The following is a 22,394-nucleotide window of genomic DNA, read 5'->3' as shown; positions in this document are numbered from 1 at the left end:
GGGGGAAAAGAGGATGGCCAGCCTAGGAGGGAGAAGCCTGGGGTTGTTTTGTTTGTTTGGGGGCAGGGTTTCACTCTGTAGCACTGCATGCCTTGAACTCCTGCCTCAGCCTCCAGATAGCTAGGACTACAGTCATGAACCACCATGCCCAGCTGCCCATGGGTTTGATGAGAGTGCAGCATGTGTAGGCTTGGGAGAGTGCCAGGAGTACATGCCCACTCAGCCTCCCTCACTAAGCACAGCTGCCGCAGTTGTTAAAGGGAGGCTAGAACCACTAACATCCTCTTTAAAAGGGAAAACATCTAATTTCCTTTAGAAAGTTATATTCACATTGATCAGTTTAGAAAACCTGGTATTTTAACCAGTCTTCAAGATGCTCACCTTCTCCCAAACCAATTAGATTAGTGGCTGACTAACCGAGAAGGAAGGAAAAGACAACTGGAGAAGGCATCAGAAGGGTCTTGGGAGGAAAAGACAACTGGGGAAAGCATCAGAAGGGTGGTCAGGCAGCTTTCCTCCAAGAGAAGATCTAGTGACCAGGACAATAGGCAGTTGTGGATAGGAGGCTTGACACAGACAGAGACTCAAGCAAGATCCAAGTCCAGAGGCAGAAGAAGGTAGATGACAAATGCAATGACTGAAGGCGGTGTCTCAACGGTCTCCTGGGCTAAGGGAGGCCTGGTTGCAATGCCTTTTGAGCATCGTGCATCTGTCTTGTTCTTGAAGGAGAAAGCAGATCTTGCATGTGTTCTAGTTCCCACCCAACAGGGGCTCATCAGTGTGACGCCCTCTCCTTTGTGGAAGTGGATTGTGAGTTGACCATGCCTGAAGCTGTAGCCTCCGAGCTGGAGTGGGAAAATAGCTCACCATAAACAGTCCCACCTTGAGTCACTTGAGAACATTAAAGGAGGAGGTGGGAAAATCATTCCCAAGTGAGCTGTGTCACGGGGGCATCTGAGAGTCAGGAGGGCCAGGGTTCGGTGGCAGCTTCCCTTAGAACTTTCTCACCTGCAGCTAAGTGTGCAGGGAGTTTGCAGAACCCATCCTTTCCCTTGGGTTTTGGCTTCATCTCACTGATGAATAAGCTGCTTCATTTAAAGAAGTGTATTAAAAGGCATGGTGAGGATGCAGTGACACCAGTCAAACAAAATACAATGAGATGAAACGACACCCGGCTTACGTATGTGAATGAATGTTCAAGGAGGTCCCCACCCTCTATGTCATTAGCTTCCAATGGTAGCTGCCAGCTTCATACAAGCACCAAAAACATCTCCCTTGAACTCCACTTGAATGACTCTTGTGATATACACTTTTTCTGTTCTCTTTCTTCTTTCTTTCTCTTTCTTTCTTTCTTTCTTTCTTTCTTTCTTTCTTTCTTTCTTTCTTTCTTTCTTTCTTTCTTTCTTTCTTTCTTTCTTTCTTTCTTTCTTTCTTTCTTTCTTTCTTGTACAGGGGCAGTTTGCCTGCATGTATGTCTTGTGCACTACCTTATGCATGCAGTGGCCTCAGAGGCCAGAGGAGGGCATCAGCATTCCTGGGACTGGAGTTAAAGATCAATGTGAGACATGTGAGTGCTGGGAATCAAATCCTGGTCCCTTAAGAGCAGCTGGTGTTCTTCACCACCAAGAGTCTCCCTAGGAAATTATTGATATACACTCTTGTTCTGCAAAATGTTTCTGAAAGTCTTCTGGCCTCAGAAAGTAATAATTTTGTGGTGGTTGTTTCTAGATCATATTCTACACTTTTAAAAGTTCAAGAAATGTTTACCCATTTGCTTCTTAGTAGATATATAGGTTACTTTCAGTTTGAAATTAAAGCTGCTTGAAACATTCTGGAACACACACACACAGAGTGCAGTTCATCATAGTATTTATTTGGTTTTGTTTTGAGACAGGGTCTTTGGTAATCCAGCCTTGCTTCCAACTTGCTATATTACCAAGGATGACCTTGAACTTCTACTTCTTCTGTCTCTACCTCTTAAGAATTAAGTTTGCATGTATACACCACACAGTCTGACTTGAGCAGGCTGAGGATGCTGTGCATGCTAGACAAGAGTCCTATTAACCTGGCTACCAATTTCTGACCAATTCACTGGTTTGGAATTTCAAGATGTGCATACTTTCAGGAAGTCAAAGGAACAGACTCTATGTGGGCTGGGTAGCATGAGTTTCCTTGTAGTTTTATTCTCTGGATGCCACTGCCTGTGGGAAATCTCCTTTAAAATGGCTATTTTCTCCTTTGCAAGACTACCTTTTGTAGCAAAATTCTGAAGCAAAAATCTAAGAAACCAATTTATACCTAATTGATTCCTAAAATGAGTCCACTTTCTTTTTCTGAGGAAGCTGAACATAAGGACTAATTATAAACCCTTAATATATACATCTGTTCTGTCCATGCAAAAACAATGATGCAAAGAGCATCTGTGGGCAGCGAGAAAGCCAGAATCCCCCCCCCCCACACACACAGCCCCTGAAAGAAGGCTTGCCTTTAGGATCTGAGCATGATGGCACAGCAACCTTACCCACATGGAATATTCATCCCCAGTCAAATGTCCAATGAGACATACTCTCACTATTTCAATATGTGACGGTGGACTTAGTGATGTAATCCGTAAATGGGTTCATACATTTTTAAAAAGAGGTCTATCAGTGACGTGCTTATTACTGAGACAGAATCATGAAAAAAGCAACCTAAAGAGGAAGGGTTTGTTTGGGTGTGGTCTAGAGGCACAGCCCATTAAGGTGGGGAAGATAGGTGGCAGGCTGAGCCCAGGTAGTAGGAGTGCCATGGCAGTGTATGAGGCTGGGTCTCCTCAAACCTCCAGTAGGGAATGGGAAGCAGAATCCAGCTAGAAACCTCCAAGGCTACCCCTGTACCCTGATCCCTGACATCTACCTCCTCCAGATAAACCCCATCTTCCAAAGCTCCCACAATTTCCCCAAATATCATCAACAGCTGGGGACCAATTGGAGAACCATTTTATATCTAAACCAGGATAGACTTAGCAACAGTTGAAGTTACTGGGAGCTGAAAATCTCAGAGCATCCATGGCTCAACAACAACATCCTCCAATCTGCCTGCCACAGCATTTCATCTTTTCCTCCTCCAGGCAGCCATTGAGGGGATCTTCACTGACACTGTCCCTAGAGACACCTAACTAGCTCACAATGCCACTTGTGGCTGAACTCTGACCTCTTCTGTATACCTTTCTGTCTACCTTACTTTACTCATGAACCCCAAACCTTTAGTTTCCATTATCATTGGTGCCAATTACCACATTGCCTATCAGCTTTACAGTGACATATTTAAAAAATAAAAGAGGGGTTTTGATTTTATGGATTTACAATAAGGTAAGATTTACAGAAAGTTTTCTAGACACTTAACAGAATTTCCAAAGATGTGAGAGCACATGAAGGGTGGGGGAATATAAGGCAGGAACCCTCACTATCTGCTGTTCCACAGCCCTAAGTTCTCCACTCCCTCTTCTGGCATCCCTCTGAGTAGTCTATTCAGATTTGCAGGCTGTCCTATTCAGGCTTAGTATTGCTGGGATAAAATGCGGTGATCAAAGGCAACTTGAGGAGCTCCATATCACTGTTCACCATCAAAAGCTATGAGGGCAGGAACCTAAGCAGGACCGGAACCTGGAGGCAGGAGATGATTCAAAGGCCTTTGAGGGGTGCTACTTACTGGCTCACTCCTCTTGGAGTACCCATCCTTCATTCCTATAGAACCTAGGACCACTGCCCAGGGATGGCACCACCCACAATGAACTCGCCCCTCCCCCATCAATTGCTCATTAAGAAAATGCTTTTCACCTGGATCTTATGGAGGCATTTTCTCAACTGAGGTTCCTTCCTTTCAGATAACTCCAGCTTGTGTCAAGCTGACATAAATTAGCCAGTACACAGGCCTTTTCCCCCAACCAAATCACAACAGCCTCCTGGGCTAAAGAAGTAAAAGGGGCTGTCAATCAGAATTGGGGGAACTTGCTTTGTAAGGGGCATTTTAAAGAATGGGAGGGACAGAGTCTAGATTTCCCAGCTTTGGCATCGGCCCCCACCCCCAAACTGCCAGGCCCAGCTAGATATCAGGATGACCCTGAGCCTGCAGCTGAGTGTTCACAACACAGGATACTCCAGTGGAGCTGGAATAAGTACCCAGCTGCAGGCTCAGGGTCAGCCCTGACATCTGGCTGAGCCTAGTGGTACATCTAGAGAAATCTTTTACCCAGAAGCATGGGTCCTTATCCTAAGGGCTACTGAGAGAGGCACACAAAGGGAAGATATTTTAGAATGTCTTCCTTCTGGAACAAACAAACACATCACCTTACACAGACAATAAAGCATCTCATCGAAAGCCCTTTAAAAGAGCTGAGGCTGTATACAAAACAGGGAGCTGGGCTCAATCAGATCACAACATGAGAACAGAGCAATGGCGTGTGGGCTGGAGTACTAAGATGGGATGCGTGGATAGAGGATATAGGAACAAACAAGATCCTATCTCCTGTCTGGCAAGGCTTGCCTCTGTCTGGGGTTAGGGTTTGGGGTAAGAGCATTTCCCATCTGAACTCCCAACTCATTAGCCCAAGCTTACCACCATGTTCTCTGTAGGAACTACTTTCAAGTATGTCCTAGGTGGGGGCTAGGAGACCTGTATGCAGGGATACTTAGTCCCTGTGTCTGCTAGGCATGAGGGAAGCTCCTGAACCTTCCGCAGAGAGCTCAAAAGATCTGGTGAAGTTGGGGTAAGTGATGGGAGTTGTTCTCTGTTCATGCTAGAGAAATCTCTTTCCCAAGTGTACTTAACTGATCAAAACAAACACAACACCCTCCCCAAGACGGCCTCTCCAGAAGGAGGGGGCCAGAGGAACTAGGAGCTCCAGGTGAGCAGCAGTAGAGATGTCTGTTCTGCATGTCCACAAATTGTCAGCGTCCAACAGACCCGGGAGGCAGGCAGGTACTCTCTACTTAGTCCCTATGCCACTAAGCAGGTCTGCCTTGCAGTCCTTATTTGAAGGGTGTATTCCACGCTGGTCATGGACCTAGAAATACAAAAGGGCGATCCTGACCCCCAGTCTCTCCAAAGACAGATCAGCAGGTGAGAGGCCTCTCCTCCCTCCCTCCGCATTAGCTAACCAGCAGGGGTAGGTTGTTTGACACCACAGGAAGCCATCAAGCAGGGACCCTGCAGACAGCCCTCTCCTGAAGGAGAAATCAAGAGGTCCCCGCGCCTGCATGAGGTGGCTCCTGGGTAGACTCAACAAGTTCCAGGGGCCGCGCAGCGCCGCCTGCAGCCCAGAAACCCGAGGATGTGGCAGAGGAGCTCCGCGCGCAGGCGGCAGCCAGTGGCTGCTTCCAGCACCTCCTCCTTCTCCTCCTCCTCCTCCTCCTGCCCGCGAGCCGGCTTTGGCTGGAGGGGCTCCTTCGCGCGCCCGGCCCCCGCCCCACGCACGCGGCCCGGCCCGCCCCCGCCCCACCCCCGCCCCACGGGCCCCGGGGCTCCGCCTGCCTCAGTGGCAGGCGAGCGCACAGGCAGCAGGCGCGCAGCTCTGGGGGCACCCTGTCTTCAGTCCTCTGGCCGCCCGGCTCCACAGAGTAGCTGGGACCTGGAGCGACGGCCAGGACACCCCTCCTGCTCCCTCCCCCTCTCCACCCCCTCCTCCCGGCCCGGGCTCCCGGATCTCGCCGAAGACAATTGCAGTAAATGAGGACATCTGAGGAGCACGGAGCCGGGTGGCTGTGGCTGGCTCCGCCGCGCCGCGACCGGGCGAGCGCGCGGGCGTCCCCGGAGCCGGCCGAGCCACTGCCTCCCCGCGCGCGTCGCTGAGCAGGAGCCGGAGGGACTCGAGCTGCGGCGCGGGGGCCGGCCGGGCCGGGCGGGCCGGGCCCGTGGCAGTGGAGGGGGCGGGCGGCGGGCACGCAGCCGGCCAAGTCCCCGGAGCTGAGCCTTCTTCGGCGCGAGCCCAGGGTTCCTTGCCGTGGATGCTCTGCCCCGAGTGCTCCGTGCCGCGCCAGGCTTGCCAGGGTCCGCGGCAAGACATGCCCGAGCCAGGCGCTGCACCGACCTCCACTTATCTGTGAGCAGCCAAAGGTAAGCGGAGCCCAGCAAGCCCTCCTCCCGCACCCCGGAGCCCGCTGTACTTGACCGCGGGCAGATAGGCGCAGACCCTGGCTCTTGCGCACGCACTCGCCCCTAAACCGGCAGCGCCTGGGTCTGGGACGGGCGGGTGTAGCCCAGTGCAGACCTGGTGGCCGGCAGCGGCGGGGGTTGGGGGGCGAGGTTACGCAACTGCATCTGGCAGGACCTGGTCCCTGAGGGGGCATCTGGCAACTTTGGCGACAGCCTCGGAGGAGCGGGAATGTGATGTCTATTCTAGACAAACGCCACAGCCTTGTGAGCACAAGGCATCATTGGCCAGGCAGAACTGGGCGGGAGGTGGGGTGGTGGGCTCAGGGGACGACCATCTCCCTGGCACGTTAGAGGTTTCGAAAGTATTATCCAAACTAAAGCGAACTGCTAAGTACAGTATAGCTGATTAACTTCAGGGAGATGGGGGGATAAGTCTGAACGGAGGGGCCCTGCTGCCTGCCTTTGAGTATACACCGAAGCAGGAGCATAGGCAAAAATGACCACGTGAAATGTTCGTCTCCTCTCTTGGTTACTGGTATTGGCACCTTCTCCGGGCTGGGGTCTGCATCTGCTGAGCTTCTGGTGTGCCTGGCATCCCATATCTGACAAGCACAAGCGTGGGAAACCAGCCGATGCTGCAGAACCAAGGGAACTAGTGAGGGCAGGATAGAGGAGGGGACCCTGGCCAGCCCCAGGCAGGGGCAGAGACTAGAGCCCAAAGTCAAGAATAAGATTCTGCATCTTGCTTGTTCATGCTCAGGGTTTCAGGCTGGTGTCTCCGCTGCTTGGGGAAAAAAAAAAAAAAAAAAAAAAAAGAGTCTCTCCTGTGACCTCAACATTCTACTACCCTGAAAATATGCCACAAGGAGATGGAGCCAGTGATAAAGGAATGCCAGGAGTGGGGGAGGAGAGGCGCCCCTGGAGTAAATAGGGGAGAAAATGGGTGACTTTTACTTTCTGCTCAGGTCCCTCCCCCTCTCTTGGTGCAGGTCTGGGGCTGGGGGACTGGCTGCCCTGTTGGGCTCATGAGCTAGAAGCAGCAGGAGAAGCAGTTTAATTTGACCTTGTCTGCTTGGGTGCTGAAATTGTGCCGAAGCATCCTGAGGTGAAACTGGCAAGAGTGGGAAGGAACTTTGGGCAAGCCCTGCCTTGGCTAAGAACCTACTAGATCATTTCAGAGCACCAAGGCAAGGGCTAGCACAGGGTTGAGGTCAGTAGCTTGAAGGTTTTCTCTTGGAAAATGACTTGATGAGGGGTTACTTTTTCACAACCTGATCAGGGCACAGTCAAGGTTACGGGGCTATGGACTTGATTAAAAAATACCATTCAAATCATAAAACCTGGATCACTCCCCATGAGTAGTTCATAAATAAGGATTCCGCCTTGTGAAGACGATGGTAAAGGATGAACAGACAGTAATCATTTCACTCCGCAGAGGCAGCACATGCTGGTTTTACTATTCATGGTGTGCTATTTCTTACATTCACATCCTGTTGAATGTTACTTTTCAAAGTTCATATTTATCTTTGCAATTTTTTGCAAGCATGATTAGCAAACATGCACCAAACAGCTCAAAGGGGAAAATGGAAGTCTTGCCATCTGCATACCTCACCAGATATTAATAATCTACTGTCCATGTTTGCTGCTTACATGGGAAGGTACTGCTCTCCAGGAGAGGTTCATCAGAATTGAATTTGGTAGGGAGGGAGTCTAGCATAGCTACCACTTATCACGATTTGGTATAATTATGTGAGCTATAGAGTTTTGTTTTCTTCATTAAATCCATCTTTTCCTTAAAAAGGTAGTGTTTCAATTTAATTTTTTTTTTAAATCTGATGCAAAGACCTCTCTTTAAAGACAGGATGTCCTTGAAAGGCAAAGCATGTCTTAAAATGACAACAGTTGCCATGACTTTCTGTTTTATTATCCTGATTAAGACACTGGGGCTTTTGACGTAAATCAGGTCCATTATCCCACTGAGAAACATAACTAGTGGTTAAGAAGCAGGCTAACAAGGCAAACATAGAGAGCCCCACATCTAGGACAAATCCTGTTACCTCAGTTTACCACTGAACTCCTCGGCTGTCACAGTTATTTTGCCCCAGGAAAGAAGCAATTTTTTGACTTACGTTTTCCCCTTATAGATAAAAATTTAAGAGCTACATAAATAAAAGGAAAGCCTGAGCAAGACAGGCACCCATCTCCAAGGAGGAGCCCTACACAGTAGAGTTCACAGAAAATGTAGGCAAGGCTGAGAAATACCAGGCTATCCCAGTGAAAGGTCAGGTACTTATTCACATGGCTAGACATTTTTATACCCTCGCTTGCTCTGTTTCATGGCCACCTCACTGAGAGAGACAGACACTGCGCTCCTGTGTAGAAGCAGAGTACTCGTGTTTGGGCCAGGCTGCTTCTTAGACTGATGTTCAGAAATGATCAGAGGCATAGCTGTGAAGCCGTTCTCAGGACAAGCCTTGCTGTAGAAGGGCAGTAACAAGGTTGCCAAAGGCCTTAATCCTAACACTCCAGACGGACCCACTAGACATCTAAGCAGATGCATAGGAGAGAAGCTGCTAACAGATCATCTAGGGCACCACACCAATTATACGGAATGGAGGTGGCTCACATCCTCCTGGGAATGAAAGGCCATAAGGACTCCCAGACAGAAGGAGAAGGACTGTTTTCCATAGCTCCTTTGGAAATGTGACAGCTGCGTTTATCACCCTGGACTCTTTGTGACTCCAGAGACCTGCATTCTCTAACCCAAAATTAGCTGACATAATTTATGATGTGGAACCTTCATATTTGATTTTAATATTTCATAGCATTATGAAGTGACTTCAATATTTTAAAGCAAAATTTAATATGATTGATATGACGTAACAACACACATATCCCCATGAAGTTCCAAGATGTTCTGAAAAGCCTTTATCCAAACTTGTATTAATCTATCTTTATGTAAATATAGTAAAACATCATGACCTTTAATCAGTTATCTTTAAAAAAAAAAAGTGTTTATCTTATACCTTGAAGGATAGAATACAGATTTGCATGGCCCTGGCAAATTCACATAAAGAAGGGGTCTGGATGACATTGCATACTAAGGAGTAAGACGTATGAGGTTTTGGTAGGAACCTCTCAACCAAGTCTGAGGATATAACCATTTCAGCCCTGGGAAGCACAGAAGTCAGAGAGATGTCTCCAGGCAACCAAGATCTTGACCTCAGATTAAGAAACAGCAGACCGTCAGAGGCCTCTCCTAGTCTTCACTCACCCAAATTCTAAACCATCAGGATATTCGGCTTGGACCGGAGACTCAGTTCAAGCTGAGCATGAGAGAAAGATGAACTTGAATACAGAGAAAGTAGAAATAGGAGACAAAGAAAGAGTTGTGTTTCTAAATCACTCTGTAAACCTTTGGGATAGTATACCATTTCACAGGGATTTGGGAAGAATTCTCTCCGATTTTGTAGAGTATGGCACTGCTAATTTAAAGCACTGCATATTGATAGGTATGTCCAGTGGCCATGTCATCCTGGTAGGAAGGCTGAGAAAGAAAAAACTAGAGAGAAGCTCATCTATGCAGAGTGTACATTCAGAGAAGTTCCACTATTTTAACCAATGAAGTGAAGGAAACAAAAAAATAGTGAACCTACCAGCATGTCAAAATGCTCCTTAAAGTCTGCATGGGAGTTACTATGGAAAATTCCAGTTCGATCTTTGATAATCTAGCCTAGGGCATAAAATGAAAGCAGTAAACTATGGACTAGGAGGGGTGTGAGAGAAAGCTGCCAAATGTGAAAAACAGAGCAAGCAGCTTTGCAAATGAAAGTTGATTTCTCTCCACTCCAGTAACCCAGGGAAGTGACAGGGCAGGCTGATGATGTGGCCCTTCTGTCAGCTGCTGGGGAGAGGAACAGCAGACCCATTGCCAACCTTGTGTTTCTAGGCCGTTTCAACAAGTGACATGGATCTCAGCACAACGTTCTTGGGGGTCACCCTAAACTGCTCAACTATCCCCTTTTAACATCTCCTCCACATGTTTTGAGCTGTCAGAGTCTAGGTAGCTCACAGCATCTGGAGTTAGCTTCCTGAGATCTGCTTATTTTTCCAGTGTTATTTTAGCAGTCTTGGAAATTTACTGGAACTATTAAAGACCAGGCTATTAGAAAGGGTGGACATAGGAAGGTAGACAGATAAGCAGGTGGCAGCCAGGACCAAGGCAAAGCAGGAGGAGAGCTCAAGACTGAAAAGAAGGTATTCAAGGAATTTGAGTCCAGCAGGGAGAGAAGAGGTGACTAGGGTGTGGCAAACAGCTCTAGATTGACAAGACATGGGTGGTTCCAGCGTGAGTGACACCTTGGCTGACTTCAAGTGTCAGATTGAGAGAGGATCCTGGGGCCCAGCATGTGGATACCCAGGGCTTAAGCCAAGTGGTGCTGCGCTGAGGGGCAGAGACTTCCAAGGCAAGAATGATGAGTGACATTTGGCAAAGGTTTGTGTTTCAGCATCACAGGGTGATCAGACACAGTTTGAAGCCACTTTGAGAAGGAATCAGAAGGGCAAGGAGGGCCTCCTGGGATGCTTTCAGCAAGAATGTATATTAGGAGAAGACCAAGTGTTGATATCCAGACAGAAGCCAGAGAAAAGGAACCAGAGCCCAGCTGAGAAGGTGCCATAGGTGAAAATTGACTAAAGAAAAAAAAAAAAAAAGTGGCTGGTAGCACTGAGGTTGGATAGAGAGGTACAGCTATGACAGAAATTGTCAAGGTTGGGATCCTTGTGGCATGGCGGCTGCTAGAGGACAGATTAACATTGGACCCAGGGGGTGAGTGGTTCAAGTGAAAACCTAAGGCTGGGAGCCAGCAGGGGGAAAGATATGGTGATTCTAGGAAATTGAGTCTGAGTTTTCAGCTGGAAATACTACTTGAAAAAGGGAAAGTTCTTCTTATTCTTCTTCTTATTCTTCTTCATCATCATCACCATTATCACTTCTAACCTAAAGCATCAAGAATGCTTTCAGCAAGGGGAGGATGGATGGATGGACCTGGAGACTCGCAATTCAAAGAGATCCTTAAAGGAAGAAACACTGTATTATCTAGTAACAGGTGCTCAATGAATATTTGATGAGGCTATTAACCGTAAACCTAGTCAGTAATTTCGATGGAAATCCAGGGAATCCTGGCTGGAAGTAACTCTTCTTGTCTTTTTTTTTTTTTTTTTATTAAGGAGGACAAAAAAAAATAATGATAAAAGGTGATAAAAGGAAAGACTGCTTTTATACTGATGACAATCAGTCCTTACTTCTGACCATGCTGTGTTTAGAAAAAAAATAGGGCTGGGTTTCTGCTCAGCTCACAATCAGGATCTTTTTGTTAAAAATTCACTTGGGTAGAGATTGAGTTTTTAAAGGAAGAATGCCTTTGAACTGACTAACCTTGAGAAACAAACCAGGGGAAGAGGGCGCCTCTCTCCCTGCCTTCATGTAGATGAAAGCTCTCTCACCCAAGAGCTGACATTCCAAGTCCAAGGACTTCTTTTTTTTTTTTTTTTTTTTCTGCTTGAGTTCTACCAGCTTGGAGAGGTCACTGGGGCAGGCTGAGACACCCAGTGTCTTCCTCTGGACCCTTAACCTCACAACACCTTGGCACTAACGTTCTTCTTCTCTGTGCTATCTAATCATCACTAATGGTTTAAAAATCTATACAGTGGTACATGGAGTTCCCTCCCTCACCCGTCTCCTGTCTTCCCCCTTGAGAGCACACAACACAAAGGGCTACATTCCACCATTCCACCGACAATAGACTTGACACTCCCACAGCTAGGATCCTGTATCCAGGAGTTAGTGCCCCAAAGAGTTGCTGGTATGCTGCAGGTAGAAGCATAGAGAGCTGGGAGCTTTGAGGGCTACGAGCTTCCTACTTTCAAGCCCCAGCTTCTATTTAAGAGAAAAACAGTGTTATGACTTCTCCCAGCCAATTGTTGTGTGGGCCTGTTTGAATAGTGGCTTGGCTGCTAGTTCTATGGCTACACTAAAATAATTTGTGCCTTCATGTAATTTATTTTTGTCTTGGTATTTGCATTTCTCTTCATATGTATTATATTAACTCTCCTCTGAGTACATTTCTATTTGCTGTGTCTATCAGATTCACTGATGTGACAAATTTACTCAGGTTTATACAGAGGGGTGACATCACTGAATCTGTGCAAATATGACCCGGTCTTAATCAGTAGTGTTGACACCCCATGGCCCTCCACAGGCCATGATCAAGTACTAGCATAGTCACACACACAATAATAATAAATAAAAATTAGAAAATGAAAAAAAAATGAAATAAAGAAATTAAGGAAGTGGGGAAGAAACATAACAAAAGACACAAGCTAGCGGTTTTCATAAACCAATCCAAATGGATCTCTGTGAGCCTAAGATCAGCCTGGTCAATCAAAGCAAACTTCTGGACAACCAAAGCTACACAGTGAGATCCTGTCTCAAAAACAAAAGAAAACAAAAACCAAACCAACCCAAAAACCAACATATATAAAATGGCCAGAGGAATTAAAAATATATATGTAATGCTTCCTGATCTCTACATCCAGACACTGATTTACCATGATAGGGGTGGGGATTAAATATATTGTCTCATTCTTCTTTTATAATACTTTACTCCTAACCCAAACTGTGCAGTTGCCTAGAGCAAGTCTAGGGGTCAACCACCAAGGAGAAGGCACACTCCTTTTCTTCTGTGGAAGGACAGCTGTCCTCGGGTTTTTCTCTCCTGCCAAGCTAGACTGCTTGCTTTAAACATACTCAGGTCCACCTCATGAACACTCAGGTCCTCCTCCAAAGCCTCAGGATGGGCAGCGTGGAGGAGGTTTACTGAAGGACGAGGACTGGCTGAGATCTATATTTTTCCCTTGGATTCTGATGGCTGTAGGGACTCTTCACAGACTGTCATAAATCATTATCCCTTACTCCCGTGTCCCGTTCTCACGGGCTATGCAGTCTTTTTCTATTGTTCTTTCTTCTTTCCATGATCCTTGTAAAATACCAGGGTATTTTGTAAACTACCGTGGAGGTCTGAGATGGAGGCAAACTGAGGAATATCACCTTGGCCTTCCCACTATACTGACACGTGAGCTGTCTGTAGGTGGAGAGTTTTGTAACCCAGTTGCCTGTCTGGCCTTGGTTCTGCCCCAGATCTGAGTGTCAAGTTCCATTCTCGGTAGAGAAAGGGTTTGGGTACCTCTAAACAAGCTTCCAAAATCCTGACAGTGGGGCTCACGGCCACCCAAGCTCTGTGTACCTCACTCAAGTGCAAAGCATGCGTGATACATCATAGTTCAACTGCCCCTTTGTTACTGAGGGCCCCATTTATTGTCAGGAAGTACCTGTCTCTGTCTACAGTGTGTCTTTCTGCTCCCTACTCTTTGTCCCTCTATCTGTATTTTTTTCAGGACTGCCACCCACACATTCGTCTTAGTAGATAATGATAGAGGAGAAATAATATTCCTAAGGACTGATGGTATGTAGTGACTAAAGATTTATATCCACAGGTCACATTCAGGGTATAGAAAATGAATGTGATTCTATCCAGACCCTGATGTGCCTCTGAGTATCAAGGTCTACTGTTGTGCTTTGGACTCTACAATACTGTCTGCCCCTCAATGGCCAAGGGTGCCTTTTCTATAGCTGGTTAGAAGGCTGGGATTATGAAAGATGTTGTGCACTGAACTTTGCATATGACTCAGAGCCACAGATGTGTGGATCAAATTATTAATTATTTGGCAACTACTACATCATATTCCTTAGAAGACAGGTAGAAATCATCAGAAAAAAAAAGTCTATTGTTAGCATGTCACAATGGCTGTAAGGAATATGTCATCAAGTTCCAGCTAGTCTTCACAATTAAACACAAAACTTGCCCAATTCGTAGGCCATCTTCTTATTCTTATGAGTATGCATGCCATCTCTTTGTCTTGCATCAGCAGAAGGAAAAAAAATGTTGCATAATTCCAGGTAGTGGTTTCCTCAAACTTAATGAAAACTTGTCCTTTCTATTATTCCTACCCAAGGTTTATTAGACAGCCAAGCTCTCCCGGGAATGCAGACAGAATCCTTGGAAATCACTAATATCACACACTCATCCAAAGACTTCTTGACCAGATCGTGGGAAGAGCTTCTGCTCCAAGAATGATGTATATTTATATTCAAATCAGCCAGTAGGATGAAGGATGGTTGGGTACAAGGCAGGGATAGTGGGGCTTTGTCCAGATACTTATGTTTACAAGAGAACACTCCCACAATCACATTCAACAACTTGTCCCTAGTAACTCCAGGAATGGTCCATTAAACATGTCCCTACCTGCTAATGACACACTGCTGAGGACTATGTCTCATTGTTTTACATGTACCCAGCACCCAGTAGGGTTCCTGGACATCTTGGGCATATAGGTGACTGGAGCCAGATGAAGCAAGACCAGGTCTATGCCACCTAAAAGCAACGAGCCATGAGTGGAGGATGAGGCACAGCCCTTGAAAATGAGCCAAGAGAAGGAAAGATGTACTTTAGGGATGACCACAGTGTGTTCCAGAGATGGTGTAGGAACGTGGGAGCTTGGTATTCTTAAGTAGTGATGAGAATCAGAGGAATAGGGTAGGAAAGAATAAAGAAGGCTTTAAAGAAAACAAGACTTGCTACCTGACTAGGCGCTGCTGAGAGGGGAAGCAGGCAGCGTCCACTAACAGGGATGGGAAGTAAGAATAGAAGGTAGGCTTTAGAAAAGGGTCAGAAACTAAGATCAGAAGGTGACTGGTATGAAAGGGAAGTCAATAAAAGAAAAAAAAACAGCAAAAGAAATGTAGAAGTTAGTGGGAGGTGATGTTTGAATATTCAGGATTTAGAGAAGCAATCAAAAGGTTATCAAGATTTGCTAGAAAGATGGTACAGCAATCCAAGAAGGAGGTGGAGCTTTGGACCCCTGCAAGCTAGGTCCAGAGGCTGCCTCTAAGACCAGCAGCCTTTGTCTAAGTTCTGCTGAGATAAGAGGGTAGCTGTGTTCCCAGACTGAAGGTGAACTACAATAACCACCTCTCAAGAAGCACCACAGGGTGTTCCATGCCGCAGGGACACTGCTAAGGTCCATGCACACAGGAGACATACCTTCAAAGTGGAAGGCGGAGCGTGAGAGGGATGCCTGCAGTGTCATGCTGTAAAGTAGCAGCTAACTTTTTGATAGCAATAAAAAAAGACAAGTTAATAGCCACTGTTTCTGCTGGTCAAGAAAGAAAATGAAGAAAGAATCAACTGGCCTGTATAAAAAAAAAAAAAAAAAAAAAAAGAAGCCCAGGATTCATGGGGTTTAATTAAATGAAAAAAAAAAAAATATGACAACAATTGGAGTGGCCCAGTATAAAAAGTGTACAATATGTAGGCAATTTTTTTATCCTCTCTCTCTCTCTTCCCCACTACTAGACATGACATATTCTTTCTCTGTTTTTTTGTTTTGTTTTGTTTTGTTTTTTTGAGATAGGGTTTCTCTGTGTAGCCCAGGCTGTCCTAGAACCCACCTGCCTCTGATTCCCCAGTGCTGGGATTAAAAGAATTTGCTACCATGCCTTCCTTGTACTTATATTCTTAACACTGAAACCTTGCCCTTTGCAAACCTGCAATGAATAACTGTCAGTCATTCTGATCAGAGTATTTCTACAGTTTCCATATCCGAAGCAATTAACTGTGCATACTCTCTCTGCCTAAATTAAGGTCTGGTGCGTGTGGGTGTGTATATCTGGGATCAGGTATACAAACAAGTATAGGCAAGCATGCAACTGTGTGTAAAGTTGAGGCAAAAGTTCATCCTCAGGAGCCATGCACTTAGAGTTGTGGCCTGTCACTGGCCTGGAGCTCATCTATTAGGACAGGCATCCCCAGTAATCTTGTCTCCACTTCCCCAGTGCTGGGATTAGAAACCCACATACCATTGCCGGCTTTTTGCATTTGTCCTAAGGATCAAACTCAGGCCCTTGAAAAGCACTTCACCAACTGATCCATCTCCCCAGCCCTTAAGTTTTGTTTAAACTGACAAAACAGTCTTCAGGGCAGTGAGCAATTTCTGAGGTTGCCCTCACATGCCATCGGATTCAGTAGGAGGAAGAGGGCTCCCCTGTTTCATACTGTGAATTACTTTAAATTAAAGTACCCTCTAACATTTGTAGCCTACGAGTCAGAAGGCCTTCAGAATTTGAAGCAGGATATCTTTCCACATTAGACCTTGGTGAACGGTAAGTATGAGGGCTGGCCGGGTCACAGACACTACCAGCTCTGTATAGCCAGCGATTCATCCACACTCATTCCTGGAGCAAGACTTTTTTTTTTTTTCCTACGTTCAACAATCAGCTTATAAATAGAAGCCGATTATAAGAAGCACTCATGGCTCTTTCTTCTTGGCTTAGCTGCCGCTGCTGTGAACCCAGACCTATTCAACATCCTGGCCAAACCAAGGAGAACACAGAGGTGGGGATCGTTTTGAGGCTAGGAGACAGAAGCCTGCATGGACTTGCCAGAGAGACAGACTGCATCGACGGTTCTAAATGGCTTCTCTGTATGAGTGGATACTTCCACACAGAAATCTTATCCTGGATGTCCCAGACTGGTGTCCTAAGATGAACATGAAATGTAGTAGGGGGTGCTGGCGGGGGTGTTCTGCTCACAAAAGGGACTTTGGGGGAAAGGAAGAAAAGGTCAGCATTCCAGTTTGAAGTTCAGATAAGTTATGAGTTAAAGTAGGTTGTGCACTGGGAAGACGCTTGGAGGGGAAAGCGTTTTGCAGCAGGAGCACAGAGGATCTGAGTTTTGGTCCCCTGCACTCATTGGTTTTGCTCTGTTTTTAAAGTTGCCTGGTGTGGAAGTGCATGTCTGTAAATCCAGCCTTGAGTCAGGTGGGTTAGACAGGCAGGTCTGGGTCTTGATGGCCAGTTCAGGCTCACTGAGAGACCCTGTCTGGGAACAAGCAAGGTAGAAAAAAAGTAAAAAAACGTAGAAGACATCCAAACATCAACCTTCAGCCTTCACACAGGCCACAGGGACAGAAAGACACACATGCTCAAGCACATGTACAAGTACTTGAATGCGCACCCTGTATACAAGCACAGGCATGCACCCTCGCATGCACCCTCAAAAAAGTTGGATTCAGCAACCGACTCTCCAAGTCCATCCCAGGACACATGCACCTATTTTTATAGGAATAAGAATCCCATGAGGTCTAGGAAAGGAGGGACACCTGTTTAGTGTCACATCAGCTCTCACAAACTCCAAACTCTGAGGAGTTCCATGTGGCAATCTGATGAGCTCTTCATTCCCTAGAACCTATACAGGGAAAGTAGGGTGCCTGCTCCAGCAGGGAAATGTGCTGTTGCAAATGCAGTGAGGACGAGGATGGGGTGGGGTGTTTTCTGTTGGTCAACTTAAGATTCCATTTGAAGGAGGAAGGGTTACCAGTTGATTTTTCACAAACATCATAAAATTCTGCTTCTTCCTTTCTACTAAATTAGATTCTGCTTGGATAGTGGGTAAGCAAAGGTTAATGTCTGTGATGGAACTTAAGTGAAGAGGAAAGTCCATTTCCTTGAAGAGGCCCATTTTCTGGTTCTTCTAAAAAGCAGTGGTTCTCAACCTTCCTAATACTGTGACCCTTTAAAACAGTTCCTCACATTGTGGTGACCCCAACCATAAAATCATTTTGGTTGCTACTTCCTAACTCTAGTTTCGCTACTCTTATGAATCACAATGTGAATATCTGGCTTTCCTGATGGTCTTAGGTGACTTCTGTGAAAGGATCATTTGACCCCTAAAAAGGTTATGACCCACAGGTTGAGAGCCACTGTTCTGAAGCCTTCAAACCAAAGTGTCCATGCCTAGATGAGGCTCACAGTTCATGCCTTTCTGCCCACTCAATGTAAACAGGACAGTGTGTACCCATGGCAGCAGTGGTTTATAAGGTTGGTATGACTCTTCTCTTGGTGAGCTATGTATTCCAGTGACATAGGTAAGAACAAACCAGAGCCCTCATTCTGACAGGTTTTCTTCTGCCTCAAAGCTGCCTTTTACCTTAAAATGTATTCCTCTTCCCAGTGCCATACTAGAAAGCAATTGTTTCATAAGGGCCTGGGTTACCTCACAATAAGAGAGGTAGGGAATGTAGTTCACTCGGTACATAGCTTGCCTTGTATGCCTAACACCCTGGATTCAATTCACAGCATTACGTAAATGAGACATAATGGTATATACCTATAAGCCAAGCCCAGGAAGAGGCAGTTCAAGGTCATCCTGGGCTACATAAAGCAAGTTCAAGGCCAGCCTAGGGAGGGAGGGAAGGAAAGAGGGAGAAATTGAAAGAGAAAGGGAGGGATGGAAGGGGACACACACACACACACACAGAACACAGAACAGAAGCCGATTACCTCCCATAAGCCAGGCTGCTGTCCGAGAAGCAGCTCCTCACTGTCTACCATAGAAAGGCATCTGAATGTACCTAGAGTTATCCCTTTCCAGCCAAATTAGTTGCCTCTGAAGAGGGTATGAATGTCTGGGAGAAGAGAGTTAAATGAAACTAGACCACAGAGCTGAGACACAGTGCAACGCCTATGCAGCTATCTCTGCCTCAAGGCAAGGGGGCTTTAGGACTGTAAGTCAGGTTTCCACATTAAAGCTTTCCCCACACACAGGCATCCCTGGAGTGAGGGAGAGCCTGCCTCCCTTCCCCACTGGGAAGCTCCATGTTAAAGAAAAGCTTATCCATTTCCCCTTCCTCCCCACTCCTAGGAGCCTAATACACAGGCGTTCCCACAGCATATGGAATAAAATGTTGACCCAATTAATCTTGAACTGCAGCCAGCATCTCTGGCTCCAAGGTGCCTCAACTGTGAGAGAGCCATTGGGAAGCCAGCAATTTCATGCAGTCCTTCTCCACATTCATGTGATGGCTTGCTGGCTTTTAGACTAAAAACAGTGATGGGCGACCCCAACAGATAGTTTCTCTACAGTCCCACGTGTCAGAGGACTAATCAAGGTACACACACCATATCAGAGAGACACATATGAATCCTGGGAAGCATGAAGTATTTTACAATGGCAGAATAGAAGCAAGTCTTTCCCATCAGCTGATGAAACCCCAGACTTCCTGGAGACTGTAATCACAGAGCTTAGAGTAAATCGATTTGCTTATAATTTCAAACCAGTGGCAATTTTCTTCTTCATAGCAAGTTCTCTGGACTGTTGGTATGGTCTGTTAGTTCCCCCAACCTATGTGAGCATATCTGTACACACAAGTAATTATGTGGTAGGTACACACCTGGACATACACGCAGGCCACACACACTATCAAAACTTTAAAATTCAGCACTTTCTCAGTGTGACCAAAGAAGGCGTTTGGGGGCTGTTTGTATCCCAACTTGATCCTTTCGGGGGCTGCTGAAGGACTGCTTAACTGGAAAAGTAAGGTAGCTGCCTTGTGTCCACAATCACCCTCAAGTCAAAAAAAAAAACAAAAAAAAAAACAAAAAACAAAAAACAAAACATGGATAAGATACTCTCCCTAAAGGCAATGTTTTCACCTAACAGCAACCACTTTGGTTGGTTTCTTTTCTCCCAGCTAAACTTGGTAGGCTATTTTCTTTCGCTGAACATTAGCTCCTGCTTTGCAGAGATTCTTTATAATTATTACTTTAATGGTCACAGTGTTCACCATCGTTTACTTGAATGTGTACCTATTGTTAGGATGGTAGTAGTTTCTATTTCTTCTCATTCAGGTTGATCTGAGCTTTTTTTAAAATCTATGTTATTAATTTAAAACAGTACAGAGATGACAGGGCATCGCTAATCTACAGCTACAGGGTTTATATATTTACAACTTACATTCGATTATGAAATTTAATTCGAGAGAATAATTAAGACATTTATATTCCACACAGCTCCACGACATCTAGATCTCCCCGAGCCAGGCAGGTCCAACCATGACTTGCCGCTTGCCAGAGCATTTCCCCATGAAATCTAATATAGGTTATGGACTTCCACTGCTCTGCAGGTAAGAGATTCACCAAAAGGACCAACACCTCTTGCTCTACGGGGTAACCTACCCAAAGAAGACATGTTATAAATGCTGTTCAAGTCTTGGCAGTCACTTCAAAATTCGGGGTAACCCTTAGTTTATGCAGCAATGACAGGCATGGTCTAGGACCACTGTAAGTCTCCCATAACCCATACTTGATATTAGAAGGCCAAGAGACTGACTCATTCATGTTTCAGATGCCCAACACTTTTATTATTGTTGTTGGCTTAAGAAAGGCCCTTGCTAAGTATCATTGGCTAGCCCAGAACTTATGTAGACCAAGTGGGCCTCAAACTTGCAGTGATCCTGCTGTCCCTGGCTCCTGTGTGCTGGAATCGGAGGTACAGGCTACCGTGTCCGGCTTAGCTGATGCTTTTGGAAGTCTACCACGGGTCATGCCAAGTGACAGATTTCTCTGCTGAGGGTAGTTCTTTAGTGAATGTTATTCAAAGGGACTTAGAGTACAGGCCACCAGCTCTTCCTTTCAGAGTCTCAACATATAGTATGGGGATAGCAACGGAGTCTCCCCAGCAGGCAAGGGTATCCTGAGGGTCAAAGGAGAAGATGGGGGTGAAATGTACAGCCACAGGCTGGCATTTGTTAGCACTCAGAAGTGTATGCATAGGGTCTGGACACTCAAGAGATGCCTCAGCAAGTTAGGCACATGTACTGCTCTTACAAAGGACCCAAGCTCAATACCCAGCATCCATGACAGGCAGCATCCAAAATCCTTTAACTCCTGCTCCAGGGGGTTCTAATGCCTTTAGCCTTTTGGAGCAGCTCCACTCAAAAACACATACGTGTAATAAAAATTTTAAAAAGACAATAAAAATAAACCTTCAAACCTGCCCATAGACACAAGGCCCTAGGGTCAACCCCTAGGCCTGCCCTCCAAAAAGAAAGGACTTATTTATTATTTATCATTGTTTTCCCTAATAGGGGGAATTGTGTTTTACACACTTAGCAGCTCTGTAAAGCATGAAGAGCCAAGAGTTTTGTTTTTTACTATTTTGCTTTTACCACCAGCAATTAATTCCTCTGATTTGTTTTATGAGTTTGATGGTTGGGTCTAGCACTCAGCAAACCAGCGGAGTGATGTAAGAAAATTATTTCAGTGCAGTTCCTGGCAAATGCTGATGATGAATAGTGAGGCAGGACAAACTTACTCAGACACACAGTTTTCAGGACTGGCAGGGAAAAGGCTGAAAAATTACTAGTAAATTGCTTTTTGTAAAAATGCTCTCTCTTTCAAATTTCCCCTAGTACGAAGGTCTCCCTCGGAATGATGGTACGATGCACTCTGACACACCATATGGCCAAGCAGCTAAAGAACAGACACAGATAACAGTTGGGGTTAGGATTTAATTTTCTTATTATGGCCCCCAGTTTCCAATTCTCTTCGCCACACCAACTTTTTTTTTTTTTTTTTTTTTTTTTAGTATATGTCTTCTTTTTGTTATGAAAAATGTTCCTGAAAGATAGCTCTTATCTGTGCTGGCAAGCTTGCCCTGCCCCACCCTTGAGGCATAATCCCCTCCTTCAATGTATGAGCCTTGATATTCATGTATCATATCTCTAGTCTATTCTCTTCCCTCTAGTCTATTCTATTCCTCTCTAAAACTGTCCCGGAGGTTGAGTTTCAGATTACAGAGGTCTGGCAGAAATCCTCCGCATGTACCTGAGATCCTTGATTCTGAAGACATGACCCTGGGACAATGACATGGAAGCCTTGGGCAGTCATGGTTGGAAAGGCTAATGCATGGGTGTCATGATGCTGAAGCTCACTTGGTGACATTGCTGGTTGTCACACTGGGAGGAAGACGCGCTTCTTTTCTCTGTTTGGGAGAAGCCAGGGCTGCTGGCTGCGGCTGCTGAGCGTTCTACACTGTGCGGAGACGCTCCCGCATTAGCAGGGCATCTGCCTAACCTACCCACAGAGCAACAGCTGAGTAACCCTGGTCTAAATGCAGCCAAAGGCTGCAGAGATGATTTTAGGGTATCCCCAGACATAACTACCCATTGGTTTTTAGCATTATCATGAAAAATTGGGAATTGCCCACGTCTTCCATGCTGTAAACACCACACCGGGGCTCGTAAGGTAGCAGAGGCATAACCCATGGCAGAAGCATTGGGTTGGCTATACCCCTAAGTAAAGGGCT

General features: G+C 45.9%; 2 protein-coding genes across 4 annotated transcripts in view; one reads left to right on the top strand and one right to left on the bottom strand.

Moving 5' to 3' along the window:
* Nucleotides 1–22,394, bottom strand: part of Dock1 (dedicator of cytokinesis 1) — a 494,434-nt gene that overhangs the window by 217,864 nt on the left and 254,176 nt on the right. The gene's annotated exons all lie outside the window — the stretch shown is intronic.
* Insyn2a (inhibitory synaptic factor 2A) overlaps nt 5,503–22,394 on the top strand; it is a 58,300-nt gene continuing 41,408 nt past the window's right edge. For both annotated transcript variants that reach the window (XM_060381429.1, XM_021644391.2), the window contains exon 1: nt 5,503–6,093. The gene's annotated coding sequence lies outside the window, so the exon portion shown is untranslated. The remainder of the gene's footprint in view (nt 6,094–22,394) is intronic.

Source organism: Meriones unguiculatus, chromosome 1 (genome assembly GCF_030254825.1).
Source record: "Meriones unguiculatus strain TT.TT164.6M chromosome 1, Bangor_MerUng_6.1, whole genome shotgun sequence".
NCBI classification, from domain to species: Eukaryota; Metazoa; Chordata; class Mammalia; order Rodentia; family Muridae; genus Meriones; species Meriones unguiculatus.
The sequence above is the reverse complement of the archived record's forward strand: the minus strand, read 5'-3'. Positions and strand labels throughout refer to the sequence as shown.